This window comes from Mobula hypostoma, chromosome 14 (genome assembly GCF_963921235.1).
Source record: "Mobula hypostoma chromosome 14, sMobHyp1.1, whole genome shotgun sequence".
NCBI lineage: Eukaryota > Metazoa > Chordata > Chondrichthyes > Myliobatiformes > Myliobatidae > Mobula > Mobula hypostoma.
This window is the reverse complement of record NC_086110.1, coordinates 32775776-32794598: the sequence shown is the minus strand read 5'-3', so window position 1 is coordinate 32794598 and position 18823 is coordinate 32775776. Positions and strand designations below refer to the sequence as shown.

At 40.8% G+C, this 18823-nt stretch overlaps 1 protein-coding gene across 9 annotated transcripts in view; it reads right to left on the bottom strand.

The window, feature by feature from the left end:
• Nucleotides 1–18823, bottom strand: part of znf423 (zinc finger protein 423) — a 401236-nt gene that overhangs the window by 203365 nt on the left and 179048 nt on the right. The window lies entirely within an intron of this gene.

The window sequence follows — 18823 nt, the reverse complement described above, 5'->3', positions numbered from 1 at the left end:
TGAACTCCATCAAATAATATACGAAATTCCATGGTGAGGTACTCAGCTTCTAAGCATTTTATCCACAATCATGTCATCCCAAGTAGTTTGTTAGTGGGTTGAAAATGATTTTCATGTTAATACAAAAATGCTTAAATTGTTTTACCCCACCTGTATTTTCTACAGATGACTGTGCACAGGAACTAGATCTCAATGCCAACAGCCGTTCCTGAAGCCATAACTTTCAGTTCTCCGTCCCTCAGAAAAAAAATGCCTTAATTCTGTTCAGCCCTCTTCCAAATGACATCAGTTAAGGATGTGACCACAAAGTTTTGGCTAGTAACCAAATTCTCAAAGCATATGAACATTGGTTAAAGTGGTAAGGCCATGAAATGTTAAATTACTTTCAAGGATAATCTTTGGCCTTCATTTTAAATATCAAACAGATACTTCTATTTAATATAACCACCAACCAAGACAAAAAAATCTTACATGCCTAAGCGCAATAAATCCCCAAACTATCTATCTTCCACGGCTGTTGAAAATACTAGCCCTATATGCTCCCTGGTGATTTTAACAGCAGCACTGTTTGACCTTTATTGTCAATGATCAAATCATTTTGCAGGCACTTTTAGTAAATTTAATAAATATACCACATGAGCCTATTTTAGATTAAAATATTTGGCTAATTTAGAAAGACATATGATCCCTTGCAATTGTAAACCATTATTACTAACAGAATCCAGAATTCAACAGAATGTAAAAAGCACTTTAAGTGGATTAAGGTCATTAAAAAGTAGTAATCCTCTAGAATAAGCTTTTGCAAGCACAGCAGCATAGAGCTTGTGGGCTTTTGAATGCTTTCTCAATATCCTTATGAGGAAAGCAGCAACAAAGGATGTTAGCATTTAACATTTGTAATGAAACATATTACATACTCACACTATAGCATGTCTGTGTACATTCTTATTTATCTGTTTATATACAGATAAAGTGGCAAGACTTTGAACCACATTGCAGTGGTCTAACCACCACTGCAAATGAAAAGATTACCTACTTGGACCATTGTGACAACTGACTTCAGTTACGGATACTAGCAGATTATAGATGTCAATGCAAAAAATATTTTAAAAAGTAATTAAATCTCGAAGTGGTATTATCCAAGTTATTTGCTTTGGTGACGTTGAATAAGGTAGTAATTGGGGATGCCATGACAGCGTAGCGGACAGCGCAACATTATCACAGCTCGAGGCGTTCTGCAGTTGAGAGTTCAATTCCCGTGCCATCTGTAAGGAGTTTTTGCTGCCCCTTGAACCACGTGAGATTCCTCTGGGTACTCCAGTTTCCTACTAAGGTCTACAGCCGTACCAGATAGTAGGTTAACTGGTCATTGCATTGTAAATTGTCCTGTGATTAAGATAGTGTTGAGTAGGCGAGTTGCTAGGCAGTGCGGGTCATTGGGTCAGTAGGGCCTGTTCCTTGCTGTATCTCTAAAATAAATATCCAAACATAAACATATTAGGCTTGGACACCCAGGATAGTAGCACCACATTTCCTCAAAAAAGTGCAATGGAATCCTAGAATCTGAGATATTAGTGTAAGAGTGAGGGAGTGAGGGAGTGAGGGAGAGTGGGAGAGTGGGAGAGAAAGAAAGAAAATAATTCCTCAACTATTATATGGCCTTGAAAGTATAAGTTTTTGACAGAGGGAACACATTGAACTGAGCTATGGTTGACACAAAACCCTCATTTAAGCCCCATTACTCCTGCAATAATGATTAGTCACCATATAGTTTTTCCCAAGCATTAAGATAATACAATTTTTGTTTGCAACTTAATTACCCATGACATGTGCAATTAGTCAAAACAAATGCATTTCCAAAACAAGTCAATGATTACTGTACCTATTCTGGTGACAAAACATGCATGTATAATGATATGCTTACCTAATTACTGATAACAGGAATATGGCAGGACTAATGACAATCCAATGTTATCAGAGCCTTTGTAGAGTTGACATATAGGTGCAGTATATAAAGCCTTTTAGTAAATTCTCAATTATACTACTTTTACCCTGTAAAGCTTGTCAGGTAACTGCAATTATGCTAGATTTTTACATCTTAATTGAATCATTTTCAGGTGTGCACCAAGTGTGAGAAATGACAGCATAACTAAGTTATCCAAGCATGTCAAACCAAACCAGTATGAAACTTCATCCAAGAGACCATTTGCAGCCCAGTGCAAAACCTCATTAAAAAGTGTCCTGCCAGCTGGTCAGAATGACCTTAATCTGCAGTGCAAAGTAGATTAGTGTCACAGGTGGCAGCTACCAGCCTCATAGCAATAGTTAACTGCAGCCATGAACAATTGGGGCTGCTGAGGGTTCATCCATGCTTGAATGGAGAGCACCTCTAAGAAGCGCTATGCAGCAGTTTTGCAGAACCACATCAAATACGAGAACTTGAATTTAAATTGTGCCTTTTAAAAAGCAGAAAAATGTAGTTGAGAGATGGCCTAGACAAAATCTGACAATTATATGAAGAGATATGACAAGTGACCAAAAGCTTGATTGGAGAACAGATTTTAAGAAAGGCATTTTTGAATTATTTTCAAAAGTTTCAAACCACAACAATGGTTAAAACTGAGGTTATGCAAATGACCAGAAATGGGTGAAAACAAAGCTGCGAGGACTGTGAGGCTAAAGAGAAGTAGAAAGAACATGGGAAATGGCTCTGGGCCCTAAACAAACATTGGAAGCATTGGCTCATTATTGTCACATGTATCGAATTACAGTGGAAAAACTTGCACTTTCATGCCATCCAGACAAGATCATGCTGTACATTAGTACATTCAGGTAGTAAAAAACAGCAAAATACAAAGTACAAAATATACTATAGCAGTATAGAGAAAAGTGCAGTGCAGGTAAACAAATAAAGTGCAAGGGCTACAATGGGGTTGACTGGGAGATCATGAGTTCATTTATAACATACGAGAGGTCTATTCAAGAATCTCATAACAGTGCAAGAGTAGGGTCACACCACATCTAGTAGGGTGGGGTCATTGGGAAATACTGCATTGGCCACTGCAACAAGAAGTCTTCCACTACTTCAGACAAGTGCCCAACATGAATTGTTGATCACTGTCTTCCATCTTCCCGCCCATAACAGAACTTTGTGGATATATCCATGCTCTAAGCACTTACATTTAATTGACTGCGTCTTCGTCAGGAAGAGACACAGGCAGGATGTAAGGGTGACAAAACTCCATGTGTGGCACTGAATGCTGGACAGATCACTCTCGTCATTTCTAAACTGAACATTCATATCCAGCCCAGAAGAGGTCCACGAGGAAAGAAAGCCCCAAGACAGTTGAATGTCTCCAAACAGAAAGGCAGTGACAGAACACAAATTTTTGCTGACACCCTAGAAGACCAATGAAACTCCACCCCTCTAGATAATCAGAATAGAAACTGCTTGTTCAAGCCTTTGAAGACTGATTTCCAACATCGTTACAGAGATTCTGAGGCCTGCTACCAAAAACCACATGGGCTGGATTGATGAAAACTGTGTTTATATCAAACGACTGCTGGATGAGTAACCACATCTCCACAAGCTTTCCTCAGCGACCATAAGCCCATCTCAAAGAAGGATGCCTTTAATAACATACATGGACCATACAACACAAACTGCGCCAGATGCATGATTTCTGGCTGAGCAATAACGCTGAGGAGATCCAGGCAGATGCAGGTAGGTATGATTTAAAGAACATACACTACACTAGAAGAAGTTTATAGACCCAAGTCATGAGGATCATCCTCTCTCCTGAGTGCTTATGGGAACACGCTGTTCATGGGCAAAGAGAAAATTCTCCATAGGTGGGCTGAGTTCTAAAATCCTTCACTACAAATGATGAAGCCATCAATTGCCTGCCCAAAGTACCTGTCAATGAAGCACTGGATGTTCCACTGACCTTTGCCAAGACCCAGAGGCGATACATCAGCTCTCCAGCAGCAAAGTTCCTGGATCAGTTGCAATACCAGCTGAGGCTGACAAGGAAGGTGGTGTAGTGCTAACAGAAAAAAAAAAATCCGTCAGCTCTTCCAGTGTCTGTGGCAGCAAGAGACAATTCGACAGGAATTTAAAGATGCATCCATCATCCACCTGCATAAGTGATAAGGACACCGACAGTCCTGCGACAACTATCAGGGAATATCCTTGCTATTGCAAGCAAGACCTTTGTCAGGCTTCTTCTCAACAATCTCACATCACACCTTGGCCGGGGGCTCCTACCAGAACCAGTGTGGATTCCGAAGAGAGCATAGGACAATTAATACAGCGCTTGCTGCAAGGCAGTTGCAAGTGAATTATCGAAAGATAAATGCTGACCTGTTCTCCTACAGTCGATCTCACTAAGGCCTTCAACACTTAGCAGAGAAGGTCTGTGGAAGATCATGGCGAAGTACAGATGCCCAATGAAATTCATCACCATGATGCAGCAACTCCATGATGGCATGCAAGCTAGAGTTCAGGACAATGGTGAGACATCCGAGCCCTTCCCTGTTTCAAATGGGATCAAGCAGGGTGGCATCTTGGTGCCAATGTTATTCAGTCTTGTGTTTTCTGCCACATTGAACAATGCCTTCAGAGACAGCAAGGTAGGCATCAGCATCAAATTCTGCATTGATAGGAAACTACTCAATCTCAGGAGGCTCCAAGCAAAAACTAAGGTTATGGCAGACATCATTAGAAACTTCTTTTTTACTGTGCCCTGAATGTCGGCTCAAAAGATGATATGCAGCACTGTGTCAACAGGTGTTCTGATCCATGTACCAGCTTCAGCTTACTGTCAACACCAAGAAGACTGAAATAATAAATCAGCCATTTGCAGGGAATTCATACATTGACCCGAACATCACAATAAACGGACAAAGACTAAACCCAGTGAACAGGTTCATGTTTCTTGGCAGCATACTGTCCCAGAACATAGTCACTAATGATAAAGTAAGTGCCAGGGTCGCCAAAGCAAATATAGCCTTTGCAACATATGGAACAGAAGAAGCACAAGACTACAGATGAAGCTGAAGGTGTATAGGGCCATAGTATTTCCCACACTGCATTACAGCTGTAAAACGTGGACAGGGTACCAATGGCATACCAGGAAACGGAACCATTTCCACAAAGTCTATCTCAGAAAGCCCCTCAACAGTACATGGCAAGACAGAATCCCTGACACTGAGGTTCTTACCAAGGTGGGCATGCCTAGTATCTGCACCATCCTAATGCGGTCCCAGATACACTGTGCAGGTCATGTAGCTCATTTGCCATACTATCAGCTGCCTAAGAGACTACTTTACAGTGAACTACAGAAAGAAAGCACTCCCGTGAAGGCCAAAGGAAATGCTCTAAAGACACCCTGAAAACGTAACTAAAAGCTTATGGCATCAACCCAGACACATGGGAACATACTGCCCAAGATGGGGCTGAATGGCCCTCCTCCTCCCATAAGGATGCAGTGACACACGAGGCAGAAAGAATAATTGCAGCAGAGGCTGGCCAGCGACCCCCAAATCAACGTGGCTGCCATTTGCGGGAATGGAACTCGCTCTTGGAGTGTCACAACTGGTTGTTATGCAATATGCCAAGGGCGCGGCCTAAGAGTTCGGCTCGCCTTTGGAGGCCTAGGATCTCGGGACTCTGGAGACGGGTGGATCGAAGGTCGGTGTCCTGGACCAGTGTGTCATGGAAGCTGGAAGATCTTTGGCTATGTGCCCAGAGACCTGAAATCTTTGGGCACAGAGCTCAGAAAAAGCGATGCAACACACTTTTAACATTGTAAACCAGCGACTTGTTTGTTATGTCTCCCCTCTCGCTGTGAAACGGAGACATCTCTTTCTCCATTATTAGGGAGAGAGAGAGAGAGATAACTGTGGTATGTTGAATACCAGGTCTTTGGGGTACTGCAAGTCTACATCTTTGCTGTTGCTTTTGCTGCACGCTCGAGTGCTCGGTGGCGGGTGCCAATGCTTGTTTTTGCCGGTGGGGGGAGAGGGATTGTTGCTTGCTGCCACTTATGTGTGGGAGGAAGGGGAGCTGGGAGGGGACTTTGGGGTCCTAACATTTAACTGTCATTCATTCTTTAGGGGCACTCCTCCGTTTTCGTGGATGTTTGAGAAGAAAAAGCATTTCAGGATGTATATTGTATACATTTCTCTGACATTAAATATAGCTTTGAAACCTTTGAACTTTTCGAGCATGGACTAGCCTCTCCAGTCATCTGCTTGGACAAGCATCACGCAGGTTTGAAGGAAGTTTACGCTAAGTTTTTTTCGGTTAGTACAAAGTGCACTGAGAATGGGTCCAGAGCTAGTGATATGTAAACACAAAATACTCTGCAGATGCTGGGGTCAAAGCAACACTCACAACACGCTGGAGGAACTCAGCAGGTCGGGCAGCATCCATGGAAACGATCAGTCAACGTTTCCACGGATGCTGCCTGACCTGCTGAGTTCCTCCAGCGTGTTGTGAGCAGAGCTTGTGATAGGTTCCTTGTGTGAGATGTGGGAACTTTGGGCGGTGGGGGGTGTGGTGTGATAGATAGGAGCTATAGAGAGGTAATAACACCTAAGTAACAGGAGGCTGGTACCTGGATGACTGTCAAGAGATAGAAAGGGAATAGGCAGCCAGCACAGAGAACCCCTGTGTCCGTTTCCCTCAATAATAAGTATACTGCTTTGGATGCTTTTGAGGGAAATGACCTACCAGGGAGAAGCTACAATGAGCAAGTCTCTGGGTCTGTGTGGCTCAGAAGGGAAGTGGGGGTGGGGGGGGTAACGATAGGCAAGCTGTAGTGATAGGAGATTCATTGGTTAGGGGAATAGAAAGCAGATTCTGTGGATGAGAACAAGATTCCCAGATGGCTTGGTGCCCCTCGAGTGCCAGGGTTAAGGACAACTCAGATGAAGTTCACAGCATACTTAAGTGGGAGGGTGAGCAGCCAGAAGCTGTGGTCCACATTGGTATCAAAGAGACTCCCAAACTGTAAACAGTTTGTCAAATGTGTTCACAAACATTTCCTTAATCAGTATACAGAACTCTCAAGGAGAGAGAGTACGATATTCTATCTCCTATGAGGTAATGAGACTGGGCAGATGACAAAGGTTTGGTAAGGGAACATTTTGTATCTAGTGATCATAATGCCATGGGTTTCAAGGTAATTATGGGAAAGGATAGACTTGGTCTTCAGGTTGATACTCTGAGTTTGAGAAAAGCCGATTTTGTTGGTATCAGAAAGAATCTGGCAAGTGTGGATTGGGATAGGTTGCTTTCTGGCAAAGGTATACTTGGTACAGGGGAGGCCTTCAAAAGCAAAATTTTGAGAGCACAGAGTTTGTATGCTCATATCAGAATAAAAGGCATGGATAACAAGTTTAGGGAACCTTGTTTTTTGAGAGATGTTGAGGCCCTCGTTATGAAAAAGAAGGAGGTGCATAGCAGCATTTCTTATACTTCAGGAGTGTAAGAAATGCAAGAGAACACTTAAGAAGGATATCAGGAAGTCCTGGATCATGGCGGTTGCTTTCCCAAGGCACTGGGAAGTTCAGAGAGAGTCAGTGGAGGAGAGGCGGATTTGTTTGATGTACTGGTCTACTGAGGGCTGAAAAATTAAAATCTTAGGTGCTGCAAAGGTAGAAACCAATATTGTTAGCAAACTTTAGGTCATCGACTAAAGGGTTTGGGGCCAGGATAATTTTACAGAGTGTTGAAGGTGTGCAACCAATTGAGAAGACATGGGAATATTTGAAATTGCAGGTAACAAAGACATAAATGACTGTTTCAGGAGCAGAGAAGTACAAAGCTGGGAGACATATTCAAGGTGGAAAAAGATAAACCTGGTGTTGAAAGGGACACTAGATTGGAAGTTCAGCTCATGGTCAGATAGGATGTTGAGGTTAAGAACAGTCTGGTTTAGCCTCAGAGAGGGGCCAGTAGCAGCACTTAGCAGGTAGCTGAGGAAGAGTCACCATGGTGAACTAAATATTTTTATCCTTTCAAGAAGTAAAGAAAGCAATGAATAATCATTTCATAGGTTTCAGCCCAAAACTTTGACTGTACTCTTTTTCTAGGTGCTGCCTGGCATGCTGAGTTCGTCCAACATTTTTGTGTGTATCGCTCGAACAATGCTTCCTTGCTTTCAACTTTTGAAGGCATTCCTCCAGACAATTAGCATTTAGAAAATAAGTTGTGACCTTAATACAATACCAATGTCAATATACTTGGTAACTTCAAAGACCACATCATTAAATGGTCTACATTTTACTATAAAGATATGTCAAAGACTATGTGAATTACAGTAATGGCTTCACTCCCAGCCCATCAACGCTCCCATAGTATTTGTCAGGTGCATGTTATACTGTAAAGGAGGATCATTCACTCAGCAACCTTGAAAATACTAAAAGTATTAACTCTAAAGAAATCTCATTAACATTCAGGTTACCACCACCTGTCATCTCTTCCACTGAGCAAATACTTACAAACTCCACCACTGACATCAAATTTGGCCGACAGGATATAAAAATATTAGAACAACATTAGACATCAAAGTCGCTTCTTATTATGTTTGCCGTAATTTTGCTTCACAACCGCTAAGAAGAAAACTCCATCATCACTCGGCCACATATAATTCTGGCATGTGCATCATACTGCCTTCTTGTATTTTGTTTTTGGCATAAACAATTACAGCACCAGTGTCACAAAGATAAGTTAGGGATAAAACCCATCACCATCAGGTTGTCTGCACAAATTTTCACATTCCAAGGACAAATAAATTTAAATGACAAAGCAGTACAAAGCTATTACTTCAGTAACATTCATGCATTTTCATCAACAATTCGACTAGATAACCTGTGTTTCATCAATACTGAGTTCACTCCAAAATCTGTACTGAAGATTTTGGCTTGAATCAAGTTCCAGGAAGTGAGATTTTGCTTGGATCAGGGAAACCAACAACAAAAAGCTATATCCACAACACAAAGTGTGACGTGCACTGCCCTACCATTTGTAACAAATTGTCCACAGAGAAATTATTGTCAAGCAAAATAGAGCTCTGTTATTCAGAAGCCATCTTTATTAATGATAACTGTTTGAGATTGTCATTTTTGATTAATAACAGTAATGCCCAAATTCCTACCTCATAGAAGGCATAACTGAAAAGTAACAGCTTACTTCTGTGGAAAGCATTCTCAAAGGGCACCTGCAACCAAGGGGCAAAAATACAAAATGCAGTCTGTGAGCCAATGGAACACCCCTTCCTTCAATAAAGATGTAGCAACTCCTAACACCACATGAAACAAAGAGGTGAGAAAATGTTCAGTCAATAACCACATAGAAGATTCTGCATTTCTTGCCAAGCTTTGTGGAGTCAGGATATACATATATGAGTGCATTTGCCGAGTTAAGGAAACTTCAGCCTCCATTTCAGCAAAATTTAACTGTATAACTCCTCAAGGAAGTCTGAGCAGCCAAGCTTATTTGCCCTTTTCGTTGAATCAAACAAAATGAGTTTTCCAGGTCAGTAATTTCATTCTAGCAGTAGCTAGAGGCTAGGTTAGTTATTTACGTACAAACTTGGAAACCCAGCAGGAGCTAAAGAGTTTAAAAAGGCCAGAACTTCTAATACCAAACAAATAGCAGATCTAATAAATTCCTACAGAGAAGTCTTCTCTTGGTTTGTTCACCATTGAATGTAAAACAAAACTAATTCTTTGGTAATGAAGATAACAGAATGCAAGTCCCATTTAGGAGATCAACAAACTTGTGTTTGCTCAATACAGAATGCAGTTTGTCCTTCAAAAGTCAGTCTCCCATTTGCCCACAAGGGAACACTAAAGTTTAGCAAGCTAAAACTGGCATGGTCAAAATGGCTGAATGGACTCTTTAAGTACCATAAATTTATACAGTTCTGTAAAAGCCGCACAATTCACTACAATATAGGCAGGTAACAACAGGAATTCTGCAGATGCTGGAAATTCAAGCAACACACATCAAAATTGCTGGTGAACGCAGCAGGCCAAGCAGCATCTGTAGGAAGAGGCGCAGTCGACGTTTCAGGCCGAGACCCTTCATCAGGACTCATCAGTCCTGATGAAGGGTCTCGGCCTGAAACGTCGACTGCGCCTCTTCCTATAGAATATAGGCAGGTGTCCATTTTCCCTCTATTTCCGATATTTCCTTTCCAGATGTTGTTTTTCAGGCCCACTTATAAGTTTTCTATAGACTGCATTACAAGTTCATGGATACTGGTGTTTACCTAAAATGCTTCTTCTTCCCATCATACGCCTTGCGTTTTATCTCAAGTCTCCAGATTTTCCACCTCTCATATGTTCCTTTGTGCATCAAATCAGTTGCAGCTAATGGGCTTGTCTTTACTTCTTATTTTTCCCATCTTGATTACCATCCGCTGCCACTCATCCATAATTGGGAGAAATACACCTGGTCTCCAACTTTCCATGCTACCAGATCTAGATCTCCAGACTTCTATCATGAAACCAACAACAATATGGTTGCACAAGAACAACACACTATCACCTTCACTTTTATTTTGGAAACACAATCCTCATTTGGGCATCACCAACAGACCTTGAAAACAATGCAGAAAATTATCTCCTTGAGTTATTGCCATCTGTGAAGGAATGGCAACAAATGTCCAAGGTAGGATGGCGTGTAAATTGGAAGAGAAATGGAAGATGATGCTATTCCTGTGCACCTGTTGAGGCCACACTTTTGGGATGTGAAGCTGTAGATTTTTTATGAACTGCATCAGTGTGATTTATACATGGTATGGAATCAACGTATAGTGCCTGAAGGAGGAAGGGAATAAACATTTGACATTTTAGATGGAGTGGAAGCTATTGTTTGAATTGGGCTGAGCATCTTTAGAACAGTAACTGGATTCATCCAGGCAACTGGAGAATATGTCCTAGCACAGTCCTGACATGAACACTGTTAATGGTAAAGAGGCTCTGGGAAGTCAGAAGGCAAAGGAAGTTGCAGAATATCTGGCCTCCAATCCACTTGGGGCTAGTCCAACTACATTTATACCTAATGGTGGCTCCCCTTTTACAGTTCCTGAGAGTGAAGGACTGAGTTTCAAGTGAAGGCTATCAGACTCTGTTGCTGGAGATTGTCACTGCCTGGTACAATGTTCACTGAACAAATCCAAACTTGCATTTTGTCTAGATCTTACTGCATGTTGGTACAGCCCACTTCATTACCTGAGGAACTATAAATGAAACTATAAACACTTCTGTAAAAATGCCCACTTCTGACCTTATGTCATATGAAGTAAACTGTATTGGCCAAAACATTGCTTCCATTGTTTGGGTCATCTTGGATGGAGGCCAATATGAATCATTCATAGAGAGATTAATACAATTATACACACAGAAACAAGCCCTTTGGCCCAAGTGATCCATACCAACCAAAATATCTATCTAAGCTAATCCCATTTGTCTGCTTTTGGCCTATATCCCTCTAAACCTTTCCTCTCCACCTACCTGTCTAAAATGTTCTTTTTTAACATTGTAGTTCTACCTGGCTCTGCCACGTTGTCCTGTAGCTCATTCCAAAAATCCACCAGCCTCTGTGTGAAGAACTTAACCCTCAAATCTCCTTTAAATCTTTCCCCTTTCACTTTAAACCTATGCACTCTAGTTGTAGACTTCACTATCTTGGGAAAAAGACCATAACTTTCTATTCTATCGAGTTCCCTCATAATTGTATACACCTCTACATAAGGTTATTCCTCAGCCTTGTATGCCCCATTTCTCCTTTTAACTGAAGCGCTCCAGTCTGGGCAACATCCATGTGAAGTTTTTCGTTCTGTGGCTTTGGGTGAAGGTGGCTACGATAATTTCAGTCTTATCCTTCTCACTGTATTCTAAGCTACATCTCTGTTGGGGTGCAGATATTCAAGGTGTATCCTCCTTAGAGGTTTAATTTTCTAACCCCATTCATCACTGGATGTTGCTCAAGAACTCTTCAAGAACAGTTCCATGAATTCCTCTTACACAATCTACAATTCCATGGTTTAAACAACCACTGTTCACATTACAGTATATCCTTATTTTCAAATCTTGTTCAATTTCATATCCCATTATCAGGTTTTAAATCTCTGGTTTTTGATAATACCCTAATTTTCTTACTTCTATACTTTTATTCCATTAAGTACTGAATGAGATTACTGAATTTCCTGCCACCACTCAGGTCTCACCACGAATGAAGTGTCAGTGGCGTTATACTATTTATTTTTTTAACTTGTGTTGTAAATGCACCTTATTATTTGTTAATTTATTTGTAAAAATGTTACTATGTGTGTTGTGTGTGAGTTATATGTACTGTGTTGTGTGTGAGTTTAACGTATTGAGTTGTGCACTATGGTCTAGAGGAATGTGTTTTGTTTGGCAATATACATGTATACAATAAAAATAACAATAAACTTGAACTTGAAAGTTTACCGGTCAAGTTTGAATCAGCTGACATATGAAGACATTGGGTTTGCAAGCAGGGTTGCCCTGGATTGGACAGAGCAGAAGGCAATTCTAGACCTTACTTAATAACCAATATTTTCAAGCAATGGTCATGTCAAATACGTTTTCTGATGAACTGGATGACAATCTTTTGAGCACTGTAGAAGCACCCTCTAAAAATAGCTTGTGTTTGCCACTGTGATTTAAGATCAATTACATGCATTAGGGCTACTTACTACATTGGAAGCTATTGATAGGATAGGCAGAATATAGTGCATAACCTGCTCATGATCCACTGCTCTCCAAATCCAACCAATAACACTTTCAGATATCTTTGAGCAACACACACAAAATGCTGGTGGAACACAGCAGGCCAGGCAGCATCTATAGGAAGAAGTACAGTCGACGTTTCGGGCAGAGATCCTTCGTCAGGACTAACTGAAAGAAGAGATAGTAAGAGATTTGAAAGTGGGAGGGGGAGGGGACGATCCAAAATGATAGAAGACAGGAGGGGGAGGGAAGAAGCTAAGAGCTGGAAAGTTGATTGGCAAAAGGGATACAGAGTTGGAGAAGGGGGAGGATCATGGGACAGGAGGCCTAGGGAGAAAGAAAGGGGGAGGGGAGCCCAAAGGAAGATAGAGAGCAGGCAAGGAGTGATTGTGAGAGGGACAGGGAGAGAAGAAAAAAAAGGGGGAGGGGAATAAAAATAAATAAGGGTTAGGGTAAGAAGTGGAGGAGGGGCATTAATGGAAGTTAGATAAATCAATGTTCACGCCATCAGGTTGGAGTTTACCTAGACGGAATATAAGGTGTTGTTCCTCAAACCTGAGTGTGGCTTCATCTTGACAGTAGAGGAGGCCATGGATTGACAACCTTCCAGCTCTTAGCATCTTCCCTCCCCCTCCTATCTTCTCCTATCATTTCGGATCTCCCCCTCCCCCTCTCAAATCTGTTTCTATCTCTTCTTTCAGTTAGTCCTGACGAAGGGCCTCGGCCCGAAATGTCGACTGTGCTTCTCCCTATAGATGTTGCTTGGCCTGCTGCATTCCACCAGCATTTTGTGAGTGTTGCTTGAATTTCCAGCATCTGCAGATTTTCTCGTGTTCACTTTCAGATACCTTTACCAAGGTTTCACATAATGACGTGTTACTCAATCTTGCTAATTGACTGAAGAAGCCACATCATTCCGAAGAGTATTGAATAATAGGAACTATTGCCCTATAAACTGAAAGGTGCAATGAATTGTTGTTATTGAAGAGTAAATACACACAAAAAAAATAGATGAAGTGACTCAAGGATAGATAGCAACACCCCCACTGTGATTGTTCTCAACACGTCTGCCCAAAAAGGCCATAACCTCAGTCCCCTACTCCACTCCCTATACACTCACAACTGTATAACCAGATTCAGCTCCAACTCCATCGACAAGTTTACAGATGGTACTATCATAGAGAGCTGGAGTACAGGAAAGATAGAAAGCCTAGTTACATGATGCCATGAGCTGGTCATGGACTTCAGGGAGGCGGGTGACACACATGCTCTTGTTTACATCTATGGTGCTGAGATCAAGAGAACTGAGAGCTTCAAGTTCCTCAGACTGAACGGTACCAACAACCTATCCTGTTGGTACCACAGCCAAGAAAGCTCACAATGTCTCTACTTCCTCAGGAGACTACAGAAATTTGGCTGGTCCCCTTTGACACTTACCATGTTTTGTCAATGTACCAAAGAAAGCATTCTATCCCAAAAGACTCCTTTGACCTCATTACATCATAAGCAATCCTTCCAGCAGGTTTCCATTGTTTTGACAAGGCATCAAGAACAGCTTTGAAGGACCTAGGTCTTTTGACTAAAAATCATTGTTCATTTGAGGTACTGGGTATTTAGCTATTAAATATTTATGATGTTATCTGAGATAGCCTTTGGCTTTATCACCTGTTCAACCAACACCAAACCAATCTCTTATTTTCCAATTAATAATTTTCTTTTCTACTGGGCATCTTGCCCTAATCACTTATAACAAAAACAAGTACAGGTGTCCCCTGCTTTTCGAACTTTCGCTTTACGAAGCCTCACTGTTATGAAAGACCTACATTAGTACCCTGTTTTCGTTTTCAGAAGGTGTTTTCACTGTTATGAAAAAAAAGCAGCGCCCGCCCCGAGCAGCTGCTCTCCCCCGGATTCGGAACGGCATTGATTTAACACATGCCTGCGAGCAGCCGTTTGCAAGACGAGTTCTATGGTATTGGAAAAGCCTGAATGAGCTCGTAAGGGTGTTACACTTAGCGTAAAACTAGACATAATTAAGTGTTTCAATCGTGGTGAACGAAGTAAGGACAAAGTGAGTTTGGCTTGTGGAAGTTGACGAAGATGATGTTGAAGAGGTTTTGGCATCCCATGACCAAGAACTGATAGATGAAGAGCTGATGCAATTGAAAGAAGAAAACATAACAATTGAAACCGAATGCAGTTGCTAAAGTGAAGTCGTCCAGGAACTGAACGTGAAGCAACTACGTGAGATTTTCACTGCAATGATAAAGTACGACTTTAATTTTGAAAGGGTACGTAGGTTTAGAGGATATTTGCAAGATGGTTTGAGTCCTTACAAAGAACTGTATGTTAGAAAAATGTGCGAGGCTCAGCAGTCAAGCAAGCCTTCCACATCAGCCACAGCAGACGACGAACCTTGACCTTCGACATCGAGACGGGCAGTCATAGGAGAAGATGGGCTGCCTGCCCTAACGGAAACAGATGACGAGATGACACCCCAGTGTCCCACCACCCCAACACCCAGGCCGCGGACAGATACTGTACCCATTCGCGGAGAATGCAGCAGTAGCCGGGAGGCACACAGCACATCTTTAAGAAAAAAACCAAAATAAACAAGCTAGTTAATTAGGTGCCGCCCCACACATAATTGTCTGCCCAGATCACAGACGACGCAATCGGAAATCGGCACTGACCTGGGCCAACATTTACATGCCGGGCAGCACCTAATTAATTAGCATGTTTATTTCGGCTGTTTTCTTAAAGATGTGCTATGTGCCTCCTGGCTACCGCTGCACCCCTGCATGCTTCGCGGTTCGGTATCGGTCGGCGGCCTGGAAGGCAGGGGCCACTGCACCATCCAACCTGCAACGACTCAGTGTGCTCAGTGCTGAACCAATTCCGGTAAGTGATACTACACTGTACATACATTATTTCTACTTTATATAGGCTGTGTATTTTTACCTGTTATTTGGTATGATTTGACAGCTTCATAGCTTAAAGGTTACTGGAGAGCGCTTGCGCCGTGTTTTTGCCGACGGCGCTTGCGTGAGATTTTCGCTACGGAGAACAGTGCAGTAGTGATTGTGGAAAAGTATTTCTACTTTATATAGGCTGTGCATTTATCATATCATTCCTGCTTTTACTATATGTTACTGTTATTTTAGGTTTTATGTGTTATTTGGCATGATTTGGTAGGTTATTTTTGGGTCTGCGAACGCTCACAAAATTTTCCCATATAAATAAATGGTAATTGCTTCTTCGCTTTACGACATTTCGGCTTATGAACCGTTTCATAGGAACGCTTTACCTTCGGATGGCGCGGGAAACCTGTAGCTTTACAACCTGTCAATAACTCTTTGACAAAGGTAACGTAGAAGGGAACTAGAATTGTGCCACAAGTTATTAAGCAAATATAGTCAAGCACCACTGAAAAAAACAAGACCCTTCAAAGTAATCATAGCTAAACATCTGGAATGACAAATCTATGTTTAAATAATTATATTGCTAGATTTTGGCAAACATTTAGCAGAGACAAGTTAGATCCAGTGAATAGAATGTGCTAGATAAAAATTGCTAAATCACTGGATTTGTGGTCATAAACTAATGTAAAGTAAAAAAATAAGGTACAAGTTAAGAAGCAACCCTTTGACCAGAGACCAACAGGAATTATCCCCATGGAACTGAGTTCTAGTTTGTGAAGCCAATGATGATGTCGGCCCTGTTACCAATAGGTATAAAAATCAGTTGCCCTGTTACTAGGAGCCAACCTGGACCTCTGGGATTGTTTTGATTACCCAGTGAAGGGGTAAGGATGAAGAGGAGAGAGTGGGGAGAGAGGGGTAAGGGACCAGGCAGGGCAAATATCAAAAGAATATTCTCAATATTGTTATCTTCCAAATATGGCTGTTATTAACAAACTATACTCCATTTAGGCAGTGCTTCAAGATCAAAAATTCCTTGTTTCCACTCCAGTTTTGTGGGTTTTGAGGTAACGTCCATGTAGATAGTCATAGTCATACTTTATTGATCCCGGGGGAAAATGGTTAACGGTAGATGGGGCAGAAGATATCCAGAAGGTGGGTGGGTACATTATGAGCTTCCCACTTCCACAAGTCTTCCAATGCATGACCTCACAGTTCTCAGTATCAATCTACTTTGAGTGGGCATTGGCCAGAGTTCCTAAGGTATTAGTGGGAGATTTCCTTCAAGGAACCCTTGAAGATCTTCTTGAATCTGATTCTATCTACTTGGTAACTTCCTTCACCAACAAAATCAATTTAGAGTGTCTGTTTCAGAAGTCTGGTATTGGGCATACAAACAAATGTCCGATGCTCCTCTCCGACAGAAATAGGATCTCAATGCTGGGGACAGTGGCCTAGCAGTAGACAATCACATTGGTCCTTTTATCTTTCAGATGTCTTTAACTTGGGGGATTTTATGATATGACTTACTGTTTCATGTTGCTGAAATTAAAACTAAAGGTCATAATGTTTTTCCAAGGCCCAAGTAATTGGAACTGACAATAGTCACTCTGACTAAAGTAACACACATTTTAACTATAGAGCAGTTTCATCTCATATTCAAAATATACAAGCATCTGTTTCCCAGTTAAATATAAAGATACTACTGTTTTCCTACATTTACCTATTAAAATCCATTGCAAGTGAAAACTAATGTTGAAGAACATGTTCCTCTGTGTATAATTCGCAAATTAAATTGGAAACATCTGTTTGCCAATTCATGCAGCAATTCTTTAAATCCTTAAGGGTGAAAAGCTTCAATCAGCATTCAACTATTTGTGGATTCGTTGTGCAGAGACTTCTACACAAGGCTATTATTTAATTGCATTATTATTAGCGGTGGTCAAATAATTTAGATTGCTGTTCCAAGCAAAACTGGAAGATAGAAATTCTATGTTTACATTTAAGTATGGCAGTAACTATTCAGTAAATTCAAAATTTTATTTTCCAATCTATGTCATGCACAAGTTATATACTGTGATACAAATTACTCATTTCCGTTTGCTCTGGACATGCACTATTATAAGTTGGCCCACCTTATAAGTCAACAATGTAAACCATGCCAATGTTCAGCAATATTCAAACTTATCCTTTCAGAATCAAGATTCCAAAAAACTGTCTGAGTCTCTTTGTAAACTAGCAAGCAAATCAATGGTGCTATAAATGCCCCACTGTGCAATGCGCTCACTATAGATTCACTGGCAATTAACTTCCACTCTTCATATATTTCAACTACAGGTAATAAAAAACCCACATGTAACAAACTGCCTTAAACTAAAAAAACTGTTCAGTAGACTGCATGATTATTTCTTGAGTTTAACATTTGAAATTTGTTCTGAGTTTATTATAATTAATTTTGAATATGTACAGTAATGCAGATCTTTCTGTAAAGGGCATGACATTTTTCTAAGCATTTTCCAGTAAAAATACCATCAGAATTTAATAAATAATCCTGTAGGCATAGGATAAATTTACCACAGAATCAATATACAGATAGATGGCGATCCAGAGTGTCATTTGGACCGCAGTGTGGTTGACATCTTAATGTTGGCTTCTATAGTACGTTCATCTCAATAAACAATATACAGCATGACAATGATGATATTAATGTTATTTTGCTTTCAATTCTTTCTTTCAGCTCCAGCAAGTTTATGGTATAAATTGATAACTACAACAGCACTAAGGGCTGAAAGAAGCATAACCAACTGCAGAAGATCATGTTTTAATCTGTGGTATTTACCAGGATATAATATTCAAAAGTTCAAAGTACATTTATTATCAAAGTACATACTATATGTCACCATATACCATCCTGAAATTCATTTTCTTGCAGGCATTAAATTAAAGTAAAAAAAGAAATACAATACAAAATAAAAAGTAAATAAATAAAACTGAGAATATGAGTTGTAGAGTCCTTGAAAATGAAAATTCAGCGATAAACTGAATGAAGTTATTCCTGCTGGTTCAGTAGCCTGAACCTGGTGGTGTGGGACCCAAGGCTCCTGTACCTCATTCCCGATGGCAGTAGCAAG